Here is an 18,482-nt window from a genome sequence, read left to right on the forward strand (position 1 = left end):
AAGGAATCAGATTTTTAGTGGATTAAAGTGATGAATTGAAGTTTACTGTTATTCCACACGAACTGGACAAACACCGTTCTTCCACATTTGAGAAACATAAATCACAATAACTTTTTATTTTTAATACTGACACTGAAAAATCTTATCTCCTTAGAATTTAGAAGCTTTTGTTGTTTATCTTCAAGTAAAATAAAAAAATATAATATAATGTTCACAATCCAAATGAAAAACATCTTATAACTCAAAATGTAAAAATATGGACTTATATGATTCTTCGTCTCAAGGCCTCATATGCTATGTAATGTAATGTGTATTTATATAGCGCATTTATCGTGTGTGGCCATAAGTGCTTCACAGCCATAAGGGGGTCTCTCTATACTACCACCAGTGTGCAGCATCCACTTGGATGATGCGACGGCACCCACAGGACAACAGCGCCAGTGCACTTACCTCACACCAGCTATTGGTGGAGTGGAGAGACAGTGATATAGCCAATTCAGTGGATGGAGATGATTGGGATGCCATGACCGGTAAGGGCTGATTGAGGGAATTTGGCAAGGACACCAGGGTTACACCTCTACTCTTTATGAGAACTGCCATGGGATTTGTAATGACCACAGAGAGTCAGAATCTCGGTTTAACGTCTCATCCGAAAGACGGTGCTCACTGAGAGTATAGGCTCACCTTTACTTTACTGGGGTGTTAGGACTCACACAGACTGCAGGATGAGTTCCCCCTGTTGGCCTCACTAACACCACTTCCAACAGCAACCTAGTTTTCCCATGTGGTCTCCCATCCAGGTACTGACCAGGCTCAGCTCTGCTTAGCTTCAGTGAGTAACCAGTCTTGGGCTGCAGGGTGATATGGCTATGGCGATATATTGCCATTTATGCTTAAGCTCAACCACTCTCACTGGCAGAGCAAGTGAGAGCAGAGCCAGACTGACAGGTTTCCCAGTTTTTAAAGGGGAGGGGCTACTCTGCGTCCCGCCCTGTCTTCATGTTTCAGTTCAAATTATGTCCCGCAATGAACAAAAATGCACATTTCAATGCACTCCACTGGATCTTTTATTATAATCTTATAAATATATATTATAATATATATGATTTATTATTTGTAGTTTGTAATTTGATTCTGTTTGATTTAAATGTCGTTTGCAGAGCTGATCAAATTAAAAAAGAAAAGAAAATTATGGATGATGTTACATCATTCATCACATACTGTAGCAAAAGGACGGTCGGAAGCATTGCATTGTGGGATGTATTACCACACAGCGTGCTATGTGGTTGTATATTGCACATTTTGTCAAATAGGATATATTATGCATGCAGAAGCTTTGCATACTGGAGAAATAATAGTATGGTAATATGCTATTGAGGACATAGTTATGAAAAAATATTTGTGTGGCTGTTGGAATTTTGGAATACAACCTCACCAAACACTGAATACAATGCAGTATAACATATACAGCATTTAAAAATTCATGTGACATTGTTGAATGTGGGATGTCTGGTCTTGTATTGTATATTTAATTCAGTTTTGTGTTTTTTAAATCAAATTTTGCCAATTTAAATTCTCCAAACATTTGATAAAGTATTATTTAAAGCTGAATTTTGTAGAAATCTGCATTGTCTGCATATATTTGCATACTTTATACTGCAGATATAGTAAGAGTAGTGTGCTATTCTGAACATATTGCAAAATCAAATGTGTGTGTGTGTGTGCGTGTGTGTGTGTGAGTGTGTGTGAGTGAGAAAGCAGGCAATCAGGGTGTGAAGATTCAAATAGATGGATCCCATAAAATTCCCCATTCACCACATCCTCCCTGTTCTCCGTTGAAACCCTGGGCTCCTTCCATTTTGTTTTTTTATTTTTTTTACAGTGCTGCAGCATTTGCTGATTGATGAGGGGGTGCAATTGGACTCATCCATCATGGCTTGGCCAGGTTAGGTATCTTTCTCTCACTCACCCCCTTTTTTTCTTCATTCTCTCTCCTGCTTACAGCCGAACGTCTTGATTGAACCTTGGAAGAAGCGGATGTCAAACTTTCCGCCTCTTGTCTGTTCGCCTGCTACATCTCGGCATCAAGACCTGCAGCTCAAAAAAATGAAATCGGTGAACCTAGAGCATGGCAACATCCATGCTTTCATCATTTTTTTCAATTTAGCTCTGAGAATTAGTAATATGCCATGGTATCGTATTCTGTGGGCTTGTGGGAGTAATGCAGCGAGTCATTGGAGCTCATTAATAAAACACTAGCAGAACAAATTTATCTATAAATCCTCTATAAAACCGTTCTCACATAAATCGTCGCATTACATAATAATTGGTTTTTAGGAATGATCCATGCAGAAATTCATTCCTCTCGTGTTTCTTCGATGAGGCCCGATGCGAGATATGAAGGTTGCTGCCGTGCTCTGCTTTGATTTATTAATGTCACTGTTAATAATTCACATTATTCAGAGATACAGTAGATGTTTAGATGCACAAAGGGATAAAAATATCGCATAATGATTTACTATTTTTAAATCCTGTGCTGTATGGAGTGTTTTGGTACAGCTACATTCACTCCTGCAGAGATGAGATACAACCTCTATTGTTCCCTGACATATCATTTATTCCTGGTCTTATTGTGTAAGGTTCATCAATACGTATTGTAAATATTCTACATATCAACAACTCAATGAACTGAGAACCAAACTTCAAAATCTGTTTAACTTAGAGGTAAATCGCAACAATGAAGAAATTATCTTTCATTATTTCCATTAAATTTCATTAATAAGTATGGTATAGAATGAGAATCTGGATTATCTAGCCATATCTGAATAATACGAGTTGAGTACATGGAAGTGACATACCGTGAGCCTCAAACAACATTGCTTTCAGTAAAGCTGCGATCACACTGCACTTTTCTCCCCATAGATTTCCATTCATACGCATGTGAATGCAACAGACTGGAAACGCAAGCTCGTGCGACAAGTTTCAAGCTTCGTGAACTCTGACCTGCGAAATTGCATCACGTGATTTCGTGAGACCAATCAAAAATCTAAACATGACCTCTCTGTACAGAAATTTGTACAGAAACCAAACGCTAGCCTTTTTTAATGTCTAATTATCTTGTTTAATCCTGCCCTAAGCTCAAATTGTAGTGTGACTCCGGCTTATGCCGAGTTCAGACTGCAGGATTTTCAAACTAGTCATGTCATGGATGTTTTCACACTGAATGACTTAGCTGGGTAGCGTTCCGTTGGTGCTTTGTTTACACTGCAACATGGATCAGTGACAGGCACTGCATGACTTTAAAATAGGAAGAATCACTGACAACTTCACTTCACAACCGAACACACGTGAGAAGTGACATGGAAACAACGTGCGGTCACGTAATATATCTTTTGTTAATAACTACATGATGAAAAAGAAGCCTTTAGTGGGGTGGAAAATATACTTATTTTACTCTCCTGGTTTTTGAAGGGAATTAGCAATCTCTCAAACTTTTTTCTTTTTCGACCCGGTGTGTTATTGCTCAGATGATACACGAAACAGACACGGGTGCTTCTGCCAAATTTACACTAGTTTTTCCTCCATGTCTTGGGCCCAAATAAACTGAAAATGAGCGCTTTTAACTTCTCCCTCAACCTCATGCTGGCCTGCAGGTACCCACAGCAGTGAATGCTGCTCTCTCATTGGCTGTAGGTAATCGTCTAACACATTTCAAACTGCATGATTTGAATTGCCAACATTACCAGATATTTAGCATGCCAAATATCTCATGGATGTCGGCAACTCATTTGCGATTTTCTCAGTGTTGTGATTTCAGGCATTTGTCTGTGATTTCTCAAAACCTGTCGTCGAGTCAAAATTGGGGCTAAAATCATGCAGTCTGAACATTAAGTGTAAAATCCCAGTGAAAAACAGGTCAATCGGAGCAAAACACCAACTGTTAAGTTGTACATGGGATCAGTAATTTATGTCCTAGGCTGCATTTGATTGGTCATAAGGTTTTCTAGTGAGATTACAATTATTTTTTCCCCCTTATTTTCAAGTTTATCTAAGCTTGTATTCGACATACTAGAACTCTTATTTTGAAAAGATAAAGGCAGGAAGAGTAAATAAGCATTCTGTGAACTGTGGTAAACTTTCCGAACTGTTTACAGCTCGCCAGAAATGCGAGATAATGCAAGAATAAAATGTTTCTTGTGTTATTTTAACATGTATATTGTAGAATCTGCCGATAAGTATTTTAAGGAGGCAGCAAACACTGCATACTGTATGTAGACTGAATGCAAGAGTAAGTAAGAGCATTTGGAGCATTATAGTAGATCTCATATTAATATTCACCACCATTACAAATATTGTCAGCCTTGTTTTTTCATTCTAGGGGTAACCCCTCTGGTTATAAATGATGTAAAACTATTTCTGGAGATTTTTTAATTATCTATGCCACATACATACTATGTAGATTTCAGAGAACAATTTAACATATTGAGTCAATGCACTTAAGCCTATAGCACTTTTATATTCTGGATTGTTCATCAAACAAAGCTTCATATGGTTTCCAAAGTGTGTGGACCACTTTTGTCGTACCTTTATGGTGTTTTTGGTGCCTCACATATAAAGAAGTATTTATTTATCCTTTTTTTTAATCGAACCATTCTTTTAATATGAACAGGATTTATTTCCCTGTCAGGTGGTAATGGAAGACTGGCAACAGAATTGGTAAAGACATGTCTATCCCAGTGTGCAGTACCTGTCAAATGTGTAAACATTATTTAAAAGCTCGGCAGTATGATACATCACTCTTTTCCTGCATTAAACAGATACTGTCCATCAAACCACGGTGCATGTGGTAACCACATGACCCTCTACATCAACCTAAAGCAGCAGGAAGACAAGGGTGTGATATATATACGAGAGGTCGGCGATGGAGAACACTGCCATAATAAAGATGCTTGAGAACTGGATACAGGAATGTTGGGAAACAAAGCCAGTTCTATACCTCAAGGGTCTTAAACCAAACTTTGTGAGAGGGCTACTGTCACCTCAACCCCCAAAATCCTTTTCTAAGAGCACTTTCACTGTCAACAGACAACCGTGAGATGAAACATGCAGTAATACTTTTTATGGTATAAAGATTTAATAGTAATAAAGATTTATGGTATGTTAAATCAGCCCAATCTCACAAGGAAACATAACTACTATACATGTTGTCAGAAAGAAAAATGGCTAATTCATATTTAATTTGTATGAAAATGTACAATTTTTAAAAGAAGGTATGCCTGTAAACACCACCCCTAAACCCAACAATCATTTAGGGATGAGTAAACAGTATTAAAAAGCATGAATGAGATCAAGCTAACTCATATTATATTAGCCACTACAACTCAAAGAGTTACAAATTGCTCAGTGGTTAGCACTGCCGCCTCACACCAAGAAGGTCACTGGTTCGAGTCCCGGCTGGGTCAGTTGGCATTTCTGTGTGGAGTTTGCAAGTTCTCCCTGTGTTGACGTGGGTTTCCTCCAGGTGCTCCTGTTTCCCCCAAAGACATGTGGTATAGGTAAACTGAATAAACTAAATTGGCCATAGTGTGTGAATGAAAACATATACCAGAATAGTTGGCTGTTCATTCCTTTATGGTAACCCCTGAAATAGAGACTAAGCTGAAGGAAAATGACTAAATGAATGATCCTAATGTACAGAAATGTAATCAGGTAATCTCGTTAAACTATTTAAATTTTAAGTTTAAAATTGTTAAATGATTTTTATCAAAATTAAATCAGTTGTTAGTTGTTTAGAAAAGGAAAGTGAAGGATTCTCTTGTTTTCTTGGTATTCTTGTATTGCTTTATTAACATTAAATGGCAGTTTAAAACCAAATATGCTCATTTTTAATGACAAGCTTTCGATTCATTTCCTAACTGCACTCAAAAAAAAAAGATTTTTTTCTGCTTGTTCAAACTGCTTGTTTAAAATGAACTGAAACAACACAATTCTGGAGATTTTTTGAGGGGGAATTTAATTGTTTTATGTTCAATCTGCGTAAATTAGTTGCGTTAATGAAATGGAGCACATGAATGAATTGTGTGGAACCCTGCGCTTTTTACAGTGTATTTACAATTATTTTCACGAGTTTACACTTACAAATATCTGACAGAATAAAAAATGTGTATTTGGCGTGCTGTTTGGGGAGATGGCTCTGAGCCTGAAATAACAACCTTATTCATATTATTCTCCATGTAGTGAGGCAGAAATCGGAAATGTGTGGAGTTGGGGTGATGGAGGGATGCTGAAAGACGAGAGATAATGAGGAAAAGTTTGATTATTTATAGGGGTTTGGTCTCGTGCTGATTGGATAATAGAATGAATGTCAATAGCGCCTTTCACACATACAGACCTTTCTGGATAATTACCAGCAATTTTCTGGAAAGTTCTGTATGTGTGAACAGACCCTTTTTGAAAATACCGGTAAATTCGTTCTGGCAATTTTCCGGAAAGAGGAGTTGTAACATTACCGCTATATTTGCTGGAATGCTGCGCTGTGTGAATGCAGAAGGAAAATTTTCGGAAAAAAGAGAGCGTTCACGCTTATAACATGCTGACGTGAGATGTCTACTCGAGCCAATCAAAACACTCAGACGCATTCACATCCATGCTGTTTATGAAGATAAAACCTTTGAATATTTTTCCAGACATATTTAGCTACTAGATGTTAGTCACATAATGTTTCTATGTTCCTTTTTGATTCCAACTGTGTAAAAAATATCGATAAAATGCTTATGATAAATCGCTGTTTGTTTAGCTTTAAGCTCTGTTGCTTGATGCGTGTGCACGTGAAGCAGCCAGTGAGTGCCAGCACACACACTTATTATGAACATCTCAACATGCGAAAGTGTTCCTCCATTTGTTTTCATTAAAGGTGTTTACAATACTTATCCATCCACAGAGTTTGTAATGCAGTCAAATGTTTACAAATACAATCGGTACAAACGCTTTTTTGAATCTACCGATAAAGTCGTTCCGGAAATTATCCAGATATTTACTGGTATTACTGTGTAAAAGGGGTTAATGATAAGTTGAACTTGTCAAAACAACTGCACATGTTCCTCATGAAGTTTATTCAGAAAACATTACTTAAAGTTGCAGTAGAAGATCTGGGATAATGCTAACGTTAGCATAATAGCATTGAAAATGCACGTTTCCCCCTGCCGCAGATATACAGTACAAATTTAAAATTTGTTGACAGTTTAGGCTATACCTGTTGTAATTTTCGGCCTGAAATTTTGAATTGCACGAACATTTTTAGTCCTATGCTTTACCCAGAATATCTAAATACATATAAATACATGTACTTACTTTATTCATTACAATTGGAATGTGAAGAGACTTTTAACCAGCACAACAAAAAATGTTTCCAAAGACAATCACCGACCGCACCTTTAAAACATAACTAACTGTATACAGTGCTCAGCATAAATGAGTACAGCACATTTTGAAAATGAATCTTTTTATCCATTTACCAGTGAATATAAGCAATGTATTTTGGTGCATTTAAGCAAAACAGATTTATTAAACAGATATATTTCTTAAAATAAAAAATTCAAGCAAAATATTGCAAAATAATAATAATAATAAATGAATAAATAAATTACAACCTACAAACATTTAACTAAATTTTTACATTTTTTAGCTTCTCTTGATTTTTCTTTTTTTTAAAAATTGTATTTAATATTGCTCTATAACATATAAATTTGGGTGTACTAGTTTTTGGACCGTTATCGTAAGTTATTTTGACAGATTTGGCTTCAATACTGACTAATCTAATGTATACTGTATGCACAAATATTGTATAGCTTCTTATTAAAAATATGAATTTAAAAGAGAGATTTGTTAGGGGTGTACTTATGAGCACTTTATGTTAGTTACCCCAATACCACTTGAACATTTTAACATATTTCAGTGTATATTAGCCAATTTTGCTATACACACAAATCTTAAAATGTCCTCGATTATAAGATTAATTTCAAATCGCGGGTATAGAAACCACCCTGGGAACAATGCATCTTTATTTTGACAGTCACATAGCATTACATGATTTGACTGATTTGGAGGTTACATAGGAAACAAATGCAGTTTTTTTGTAATTATTTCACAGTGTTTTCATAATTGTTCGAAGCCAAAATAGTAATAAAATATCGAAAGGAAAATCTGTTGCGCATCCCTATATTCATTACACTGTCTTAACTTTGGAGTGGCACTACACAACTTGCATATTGTGCAAATTTTTTTTTTTTTGTTAAAAGTGAACTATTAGATCAACTTATAGCGACAGTTCACCCAAAACTGAAAATTGTCATCATTTATTTGTTCCAAACCTGTTGTCTTTCTTTCTTCTGTTGGACACTAAAGAAGATGTTTTAAAGAAGCTAAAAAACCTGCAACCATTAACTTCCATAGTATTTGTTTTTCCGGATTTTTGGCTTTCTTTAAAATATCTTCTGCGGTGTTCATCAGAAGAATGAAACTCTTAAAGAGTAAACAGTGAGTAAATGTTCATTTTTTGGGTGAATTATGACTTTAAAAATGTACTTCAGTGTAATTAAAACTCTATCAACTTAATTTGTTACAGAAAACATTTACCTTTGGCAGTGTATGAAGGATCTGCTCTGCTCTGCTCGGATATAAAGATGACCCAACTCCCCCCTACATGCCTGACATTATCAAGCCAACGGAATTATGGGATATATGGGCCAGACAGCGTAAAAAAACTCAGCCTGGTTTTCTCTTTTCCTATCACCTGCTGCTGTCTCAGGGGGAAAGAGGTGCTGGTTTTTACCCCCGCGTGATGAATGACCATCGCTCTCAATTTCTGCCCGCGCATCACCTCTCAGTCACTTGGCGTCAGACCATCACACGGCGGGCAACGGCGACACCTGGGGCGGCGATAGACGGAGAGGTGTGAGCCGAGAGGAGGATACCTGGTCAATAAATTAATCTGTCACTTTATTCTCCTCATTTCTCTTTTCCAGTTTTACGCCTTCGGGGACGAGCCGGATGAATACATAACGGGCGAAAAGGGCCAGCCAGTGCGATCAGAGATTGACAGCACGGAGGAGACCAACGATACCCTGGAGATCTCCACAGATGACATGTGTCCGTTTCAGGTTTCGAGGTCAAAAACAAAAGGGAACGCTGTAGATTTGCATATAATTCAAATGTCACCGTGCTAATCTGTAAGCTAGCTAGTGAGGGTGTGCTTAATGCGATTTAGCCCACATCTTTGGTCCTGGAATAATGTGTGGTTGACTTTAGGGGCCTGAACTGATTCTATCAACCTGTGTGCACTGATACAAGGAGTACTATCAGGGTGTGAAGTCATGTGTCACTGTTCCTGAGTTACTCTAAAGCAAACAACAAAATAAAGTATTAGCAAAAATTATAATATTAATAACCTTTATTGTCATTTTGAAACCTTAGTTCACCAGACATAGATTAATTGTTGAAATATTTATTAAAATGTTAATGTCCAAGCCTGGAAATACATTTAGAAAACAAAAATAGCTTTTTGTTCTTTGAGTTTTAGCCTTGTTTCTAGAATCAAATAGTAAAAAATATTGTTCTGTTTCAGAATTAATGAGTCAATATCAAGTAAGTGTTTTTATAATTCATCCCAGGCTCATTGTGGATACGTACCCCTGTATACATTTCTGGAGAGTGCAAAATATATCTCATGAGGTACTTTTTTTGCAGTTTTGGTTTTCGCAAATCCACCAGAGGCCGCTGTGTATTCTTTCGGAGATCTCAAATTTTCCTCGAAAGTGCCATTTACGCCTGCTTTTCTCACGTAAATCCACCATAGACCGCTGTCAACTGACTGACCGACCGACTAACCGATCACCCACCAGCCCCCTTCCCTAAACCCAACCGATAGTGTTTTCAAAAGCATCAATTGACCTAATCACCATGTTTACTAAACCCAACGGACAGCATTTTCAAAAGCAATCCAGAAAAAGAAAAGCCCTCGCACCTGCCTGTTTTTTTACCACGTTTTCAGATCTTACCACGTTTGCATCCTGTTATTTAATTGTTAATTTTAGCCTTTTGTTTAAGTTTTACCTGCGTTCTAGAACAGTTTTTCGCTGGACTCGAACCCTGTCATCGCAGTCAACTCCTCTCTACATCTCAAGTCCGCCGATGTATGTGCCGAGGCACTGGACAAACTGGTAACAGTGGAAAAGCCGTCCACATGGAGATAAGCACTCTGCTGGTAGCGCGAAAAGAAACAGAAGCCGTAGGCTACGTCATACCACCCTGTAGCATCCATTCTAAAGATGAAATGCAGCCATAGATACCTCTGGCTACATAATTCGTGCTCTCCAGAAATGTAGACGGGGGTACATATTCATAATGTAAAATAATCTTGTTTTCGGTTTGAGTTAAGCTTTTTTTTACTTGTTTTATGGAAAACTCCTTATTTATGACATCAAATCAATTATTTTATTTCTTTAGAAAATGCTTCTTTATTTAAGAATGTTTAGATGTTTGAAACAAGACAAAAAGGTATTTAAGATTATTATTTTTTTGCACAGTGTAAAAAAAAAGTTGACTCAACTTAAAATTGTAAGGAGCTTTTTGAGTTGACTTACAAAAAAGGCTTTGTGGCAAGTTGCCTTATATATATTTTAGGGGTTTTTGCGTTAACTTTTTGTTTTACAATGTAGTTTTTTAAAGAATCATTTTTACTATATTACTGAACAAGCAGATTGTCATCCTTTAATTAAAATGTACATGTTTTTCAAAATTGCTATCCTTGAAAATTAAATTTTGGTGTGTGAGACTGAAACATACTTTATTCAAGTTTAAATTCCCAAATTATTGCATTCCGCAATAAAAATGTGACCTAGTGTAAATTCATTCAGCTTTTCAAGTTGCTTCAAAGGACACTTTAAATTGGCACAGTATTTATTTTTCATCACTAGAGGTGAAATTAAGGTTAAGTTGTAGTCATTGACTGAGAGTGGAATCATATGATTTGTGGTCTTCATTACATCCTACGTGGAAATTATATTCAAAACTTATTATCTTGCTAGTATGAAGCAGAGTAAGTAAGGCTAAAAGTTGTCAAAGCAAAACGATGATGAGAGACAAGTGCGATGCTTCACAAAAGCAGCAGAGCTTTTATTATTCCACAGTTGATTCCTCCTGGTCACGATCATGTGGAGAAGAAGCAGCATTATTTTATCATACAAAATGCATACAAAAGCTTCTTATGATGCTGCTCTGTGCAGTCTAAAAAACACAAAACAAATGAAAGCTTATTTTGTTTCCATGTTTTCTATAAAACCAAACCAGAAATCAAGGGTGTATAGATAATTCATTAGAAATTAGGGCCCATGTCACTTGTTAAAATTGCTTATTTCTCTGCATTTGGCCATTCTTTGAAATAATTTTCAAGTCATTGTAACAAAGTTCTAGTGGATTTGACGTTTTTAATGACAAATCACATACTCACAGTACATACTGTGCCTTTAATGGGATTAGCACAACTTGTTTTTCTTCGACAGTCAGTTCGTTTTCCATGTCAATTTCCATTGGCGGACCAATAGTTTGCTCAACTGATTACTTGCAAATATTTAGAGCTACTTAAATAGCAATAGCCAGTTTGATGGTGATCAGTATTTGTAGAATATTAACTAGCTTGGAAGATTTCAGTATATATAGAATATTTCTTGTCTATTTCATCCCACACCATGTTATCTAGAGGAATGAATGACAAATCATACTTTTACGTTTTAAAGTGACCCAGAAAGGCCGAAAAAAAGAATTGAACGAGGGACTCGACCCATATCTAGGGGCAAGAATATCATAGATTGAACCCTTTGTGAGCTCTTTTGACTCAGGATAGCAAGTACTCACCCTACAACCACCAAGATTAACCTAGTAGCTGAATACAGTAGCAACACACTGGCAACCAGCTACACTGGAAAACACTTTTGCTGCTTGTTTAAGCTACTTACTTATTATGAGTTGAACCAACACAATTTTCAACTTTTTTTTATCACAACTTAATTGTTTTATGCTTAGTCTACTTAATTTTACACTGTAAACAAATTAAGGGTTCCACACAATTTATTAATGTAGTCCCAACTCAAATCATGTCACAGTCACTAGTGATCCAGCCTGTGCAGATTGCTGGTATACACATGGATCGCTAAGGCTAATCCGCCATTTCATGGACTACAAGCTCCAGTCATGCACCACACACACACACACACCGGTTCCTGATCCTGACTGATTGCAAATCCACAGCCGGGGGATTGTCAAAGACTGATTACAAGGACTATAAAGACAGCACACACACACACACACACACACACGCACACATTGTTGCTGAGTCTTGTTAAACTATATAGTAAACATTACATTTTCCTTACCTTGCCTTGTTTTGACACTCGCTTTGTTTTGTTTGTTTATGTTGTCTGCTGCCTGCCTGTACTAACCATTCGCCTGTTATCGACTACGACTCTGAATTTCCTGTATACATCTGTTTGCCCCTGTGTTGACTCTTGCTTGCCTGACCATCTCTGTTTAATAAACAGTGTTTGGATCCGCACTTCCTGTCCAGCGTCCCTTCAGGTTACAGAGATTAAGTTAACTTAACAAATTGAAGTTGGATTGAACATAAAACAATTAAGTTGTCCCAAAAATTCTGAACAATTGTGTTGCTTCAGCTCATTTTAATTAAGTATTTTGAACAAGCAGCAAAAAAGTGTTGATAGTTGTAGCATTTTGACGTTTTGCAGGTGATTAAAATACATTTACATTTTACTCATTAGTTTACCCTTTCTCTGTACTCTGTAATAGTAACTATCACTGTTACATTTATTAGGATCATGTCCTACTTGGGTAAATAAGGATGAGATTCTGCGCAATTAGCCAAAATATGATGAATTGAGTGGTTCCAGCATGGCGTCAGTGCTGAAGAATCCTGGCTGACTGCGGGTCTGGACCGATGACCTCTTCAATTTTCCCTTGGTCTTTAGTATGATGGAGAGCAGCTTACGGTTTCACACAAACACGCGCACATACACACACACTCATTTCGACATCTCACCCGCTCTATCTCTCTTTCACACACTCTCTCTCCATGTCTCCCTAGAGTTTACTCTGTCCTTGCCTGGAGCTTTCTTGCGAGCGTCTCACGCTGTAAGTGATGACCTGAGAAATTAATCCTGCCAGTGGCTCATAGACACCAGCTTTTTCCAGAGCGGCTGAAATCGCGACTGGGGCATCGTTAGATACGGATGTTTTAGACAGATGAAGATGAAGAAGGACGTTTTGAGTAAACATTCAGCACACAACTTTGTAGAACACAATGCGATAGTTTCAACTGTCAGTGCCAATACAGATAAATTGGAGAAAGTGTGAAAGAAATGTGAATCAGTTTGTTCTTTTAAAGGCACAGTATGTAATTTTCACTACTAGAGGGTGCATATTCACAACAAACATATGCATAGTTTGATGACAAAGTGACTTCAAATGATTTACATATATATATATATATATATATATATATATATATATATATATATATATATATGTGTGTGTGTGTATGATGTATGTATGTATGTATATATATATATATATATATATATATATATATATATATATATATATATATATATATATATATATATATATATATATAAATGAATCTTTTCAAATATTTTACTAAAAAAAAATTATATATTGTGTCTTTAAGCATATTTTCCTTGGTTTTAGTCAATACCCACTGTAGTGACTGAGTTAACATTTGAGATACATGAGAATGCTAACAAATGGCCTTTTCAAGGTAGTGGTTGAGAGATAGTAGAAAAGCAAGAGAAAAAAATGAAATGATAAAAATGCAGCAGGGCATTTTGATGAAAGATTGCAATTTTTTTTTTACTCCTGAATAATGCGCAAATTGTTCACGAGACCACTGAAATCTGTACTATTAAGTAAACATGCTCGATTTTGATTTCATGTTGACTTAAATGAGTAAGCTACAATTTACGATCACTTGTGGAACGGAAATTGCAAGGTAAACCTTATATAAAGCGCCACGGCTTTCAGATTTGCTACATTACGGCTGTCATATATTTAATGTTCCTTGCACTGATGAAATGAACCTTGTTTGGAAGCCATTACAGCACAGGGAACATCATCTCCCTGGGGCGCAGACATCATGACAAAAAAACAAGCGGAGGAGATTTAGCAGCGTTTCAATAACACAATATCAGTCTCACCATTTAAAACTAATCAATTCTTCATCAACTCCCTCGTTTTACCAAAACATCCCTATTGAACATGAGAAGTGCTTCGAATCAATGGCTAGTCACGTTGATTGTGTAATTCTGCAAAATGTAACCATGCGTTCAGCAGGTGGTAAAGAATCCAATGCGTAGGTAGGTGATCAATGATCATTTGCGGAACAAGGGCGCGCCCATACCCATAATGCATTGCTGTGAATACATAGCCTTGTTATGTTCGCCCTATTATGTTTGCGTTATTTTTATGTTTCATAAACGTCTCCTTGGACAGGCTGCCATGGAGAACCACACGGTTATTAATGTGTTGTCACGCATTTGGTGCATTTCCATTTGTTTTATCTTTATGTGGCAGTGAAGCAACCTTTCAGCGGTGGACTTCATAATTAGTTATCTCCGCTGGAAAAAACAAGGCCTTGGTTTTCACAGACGCTGACATTGCTAGTGTACCGAAGGCTTAATGATGCTATAATGTGCATATGTGCCTCCACTGCGGCGGAGAGATCGTGAAAGGTTAATATTTGAGTGTCATAATTGAGCGTTAGTTGACGGTGCCGTTTTTTTAAACCTGAAGCGGATGGCTCATAAACCTTGCAGGGGCCTTGTTATCGACTGAAACGAGGAATGGAAGTCTCTTCCAAGTACTACAGAAATATATATTTTGGGTCAACTTTTTGTGGGAATTTTGTATTGACAAATAATTTGTACTACAAAATGGCTTACTAGTGGGTTTAAAATTATTTGTCTTTTTATTTACTTATTATTTTAATATTGAAGTAACACTGCATATTTTAGATATAGTTGAAGTCAGAATTTTTAGCCCCCCTGTTTATTTTTTCCCCAATTTCTGTTTAACGGAGAGAAGATTTTTTTCAACACATTTCTTAACATAATAGTTTTAATAACTCATTTCTATCAACGGATTTATTTTATCTTCGCCATGATGACAGTAAATAATATTTTACTAGATATTTTTCAAGACACTTCTATTCAGCCTAAAGGTACATTTAAAGGCTTAAGTAGGTTAATTATGTTAACTAGGCAGGTTAGGGTAATTAGGCAAGTTATCGTATAACAATAGTTCGTTCTGTAGACAGTCAAAAAAAGATATAGCTTAAAGAGACTAATAATATTGACCTTAAAATGTTTTTTAAAAAATTTAAAAAGTGCTTTTATTCTAGCCGAAATAAAACAAATAAGACTTTCTCCAGAAGAAAAAACATTATCAGACATACTGTGAAAATTTCTTTGAAAACATAATTTGGCAAATATTTTTAAAAATAAAATAAAAACTGACATGAATATAATCCACATTAAAAAATATATTTTATATACTAAAGTACTTTTAAGTAAATTATTCTGCTCTGGTGTAATACAACATAAACACTAGCAGGGCTTTACATTATTTATTTTTTTATCACCAGTCACCATGGCTAGTAGTTTTTCAACATTACTAGCCATTCACCATAGAATTACTTGATTTAAATTATGTGTTATGTCCACATGTCTCCAAATCATCATTCTTTTAACTTTTTTTGTGTGTTGTGTATGACCTTGCTCAATGAGCATGAGCAAATGGGCTGTGGTTTCATAGTGTCACATTGCAATTAGTTTTATTTCATTTTTTTGTTTATTTCATTTGAATTTTTAGGGATCAACATCAACGATTTGCCAAGTTTTTCTCTGGTCACACCCAACTAATTATTTCCTTGCCACAAATTTTAAATAATGTGTAAAAACAAGCAACATACAGCTGTATACATACACGTTTTATTCTCCAAAAGTGTTCTTAAAACAACTGACATTTAAAAACAACTATTCTCATGTATCTAAAACTGTGCAGTAGACTGTACAGGCTAAAGGTCCCAGACTAGTTAACTATACATAAATGGAGAGTTAATCTCCTATTAAAGCAATGTTATTGTAAAGGGTGATATTTAAACCATATTATTTGATTTGAATTATATTAAAATAGCAGTCATTTTTGTCAGTTGTGCTGCTTCTCGGTTCTAAAATCACATGTTCACGCATACTGATAAACGTTAATAAACTAAAATTCAAATTCTTATTGACGAGCAAGCACTGGATATTTAACAATTATTTTCAATGTTAAAGTGGCTAGTGGGAGTGTCTGTCTAACCCACCACAGCTGAAATCTACCCGCATTTGGCAAGAGTGAATGGCAAGCCCTGAACATTAGTATTATAAACAACCCAACACTAGTTTTCTACAACTATATAAAGTATCAAACACACCAGTTTACTGTAGTAAAAACTGAAGTATACTACTACTGCTACTACTATTACTACTACTACTACTTTACAGTAAGTAGTTCACTCTTGTATATAAAAAATCATGATGCCCAATTAGTGCATTTAACCCATCTAAGTGTGCACATACATCCTGAGCAAACACACGGAGTAGTGGGCAGCCATTGCCGTGCTGCCAGGAGAGCAGTTGGGGGGTTGGTGCCTTGCTCAAGGGACTCACCTCAGCTGGGGTATTGAGGCTGGTTATACACTCTTACCACCAACAAACCCAGCCGGAGCCAGACTCAAAACTGCGACCTTCCGATCTCCCTAATATACTATTGACCTTATTCTTCATGTACAAACGGGCGCATCATTTGAATCTTTCTGAATCGAGACTTCTGGTCTCATTCACTTCCATTAATTTTTAGACAAGAAAATATCAGCTTGCAACTTCAAGCAGCATAACAAGCTATTTTTAATAATACATTATTCTGCTTAGTCTGTATAATCATGCAAACACTTTTTTGTTGAGGAAGTAGTTTGACCGTTTTCTGCCGTCTATTATTTTTAGTCATTTCTCCCATTGGTAACTGAATTGGAAGTTCTAAAACAATCGCATTTCCGCATTGAAGAATAGGGTCAACATCATTCATTAATGAGTTGCAAATACTAATAGAGTAAATAGAGTAAATTAACAGATTATAATACACTTTACTATTGTACGGTTAATATCACTGCAGTAGTATGAATTACTATAGTATGTTTTTTATGTGGACATTTATTTGAAATCTCACCAAATGAGCCTTGTTAAAAAACCATATGCTATGCTCAAATGGTCTTGTTATGAGGAGTTTTATGTATTTTACTGAAGAATTGACAAAACACTAAATATACAAGTTGCAGTAATGAAATAAATATATAAATTTTCATTGAAAAGTACTGTACATGACAGAAATACATAATGAAGATATTTTTAAGCAATATGAGTAAAACACAAGCACTTATCATGTAACTACTTATTTTTAACTTTTAGCCCTCTTACAGTGAATGTTGTATGAAAAAGAGCAGCATGAACATTCTTTTAAATGTCTCATTTTGCCCTCCACAGCACAACATGTACAATCAAGTATTTTCCTTCAACTCTTTGTCCCCTTGGATTTTTTTAAATGTAGTATTAAATTGATTCCGCACTTCTAATTTTATCAGTTTAATGGTAAACCCTCTGGCAGCTTTCTGACCTTCACCAAAAGGGTATTAAGAAGTTCTATCAAAGAATAATCTGGTATTGCCAGAGCAGGTCCACACTTTCATTAAAATCAATGACTTTCATTCACTTAAGAGGTGTTACTTTGTCCCAGAGATATCCTTTAAATGAATTCAACTCTGGCTGTGCATTAAAAAATAAATAAATAATCTCATAAGAGCCACAGTATGTCTGTATGTAGTATTGCCTACTGTGCGTGTGTGGCTGCGGCAATTTTATATTGATGGACCTCCAGGTCAAAGGACCCGGAACGACGTCCCTGGTTGTCCTTCCCACTTTCCCACAGCTACGAATCGCTTTAGTGCAAAAGCATTTATTTTTTTGTGTTCTCCGCTGACAAAAAAGCCAAACCCATCTTCACGCATCATTAAATTTCATTACCATTTTCGAATTGCCTCCCGTCTGCATGTTACCTCTGTCTCGCTTTAATCGCACAAACGCGCAATCAATCCCCGCTTGTCCCGCCGCGCCGACTGTTTATCTTGTCATTCGCCGGCCGTGATGGAGGAGGTTTCCCCCAGGGGCCGCTGAATAGCGCTGATAACACAAATGACCATATTTAGATGCCTTCCAACAGGTAGGGTTGAAGTGCGTTTGTACGTGTGCGGCTTCAAGCACTTTTTTCATCACGTTTAAGAATGTGAAGGTTACCGAGTACTGAGA

This window comes from Danio aesculapii, chromosome 22, assembly GCF_903798145.1.
Source record: "Danio aesculapii chromosome 22, fDanAes4.1, whole genome shotgun sequence".
Taxonomy (NCBI): domain Eukaryota; kingdom Metazoa; phylum Chordata; class Actinopteri; order Cypriniformes; family Danionidae; genus Danio; species Danio aesculapii.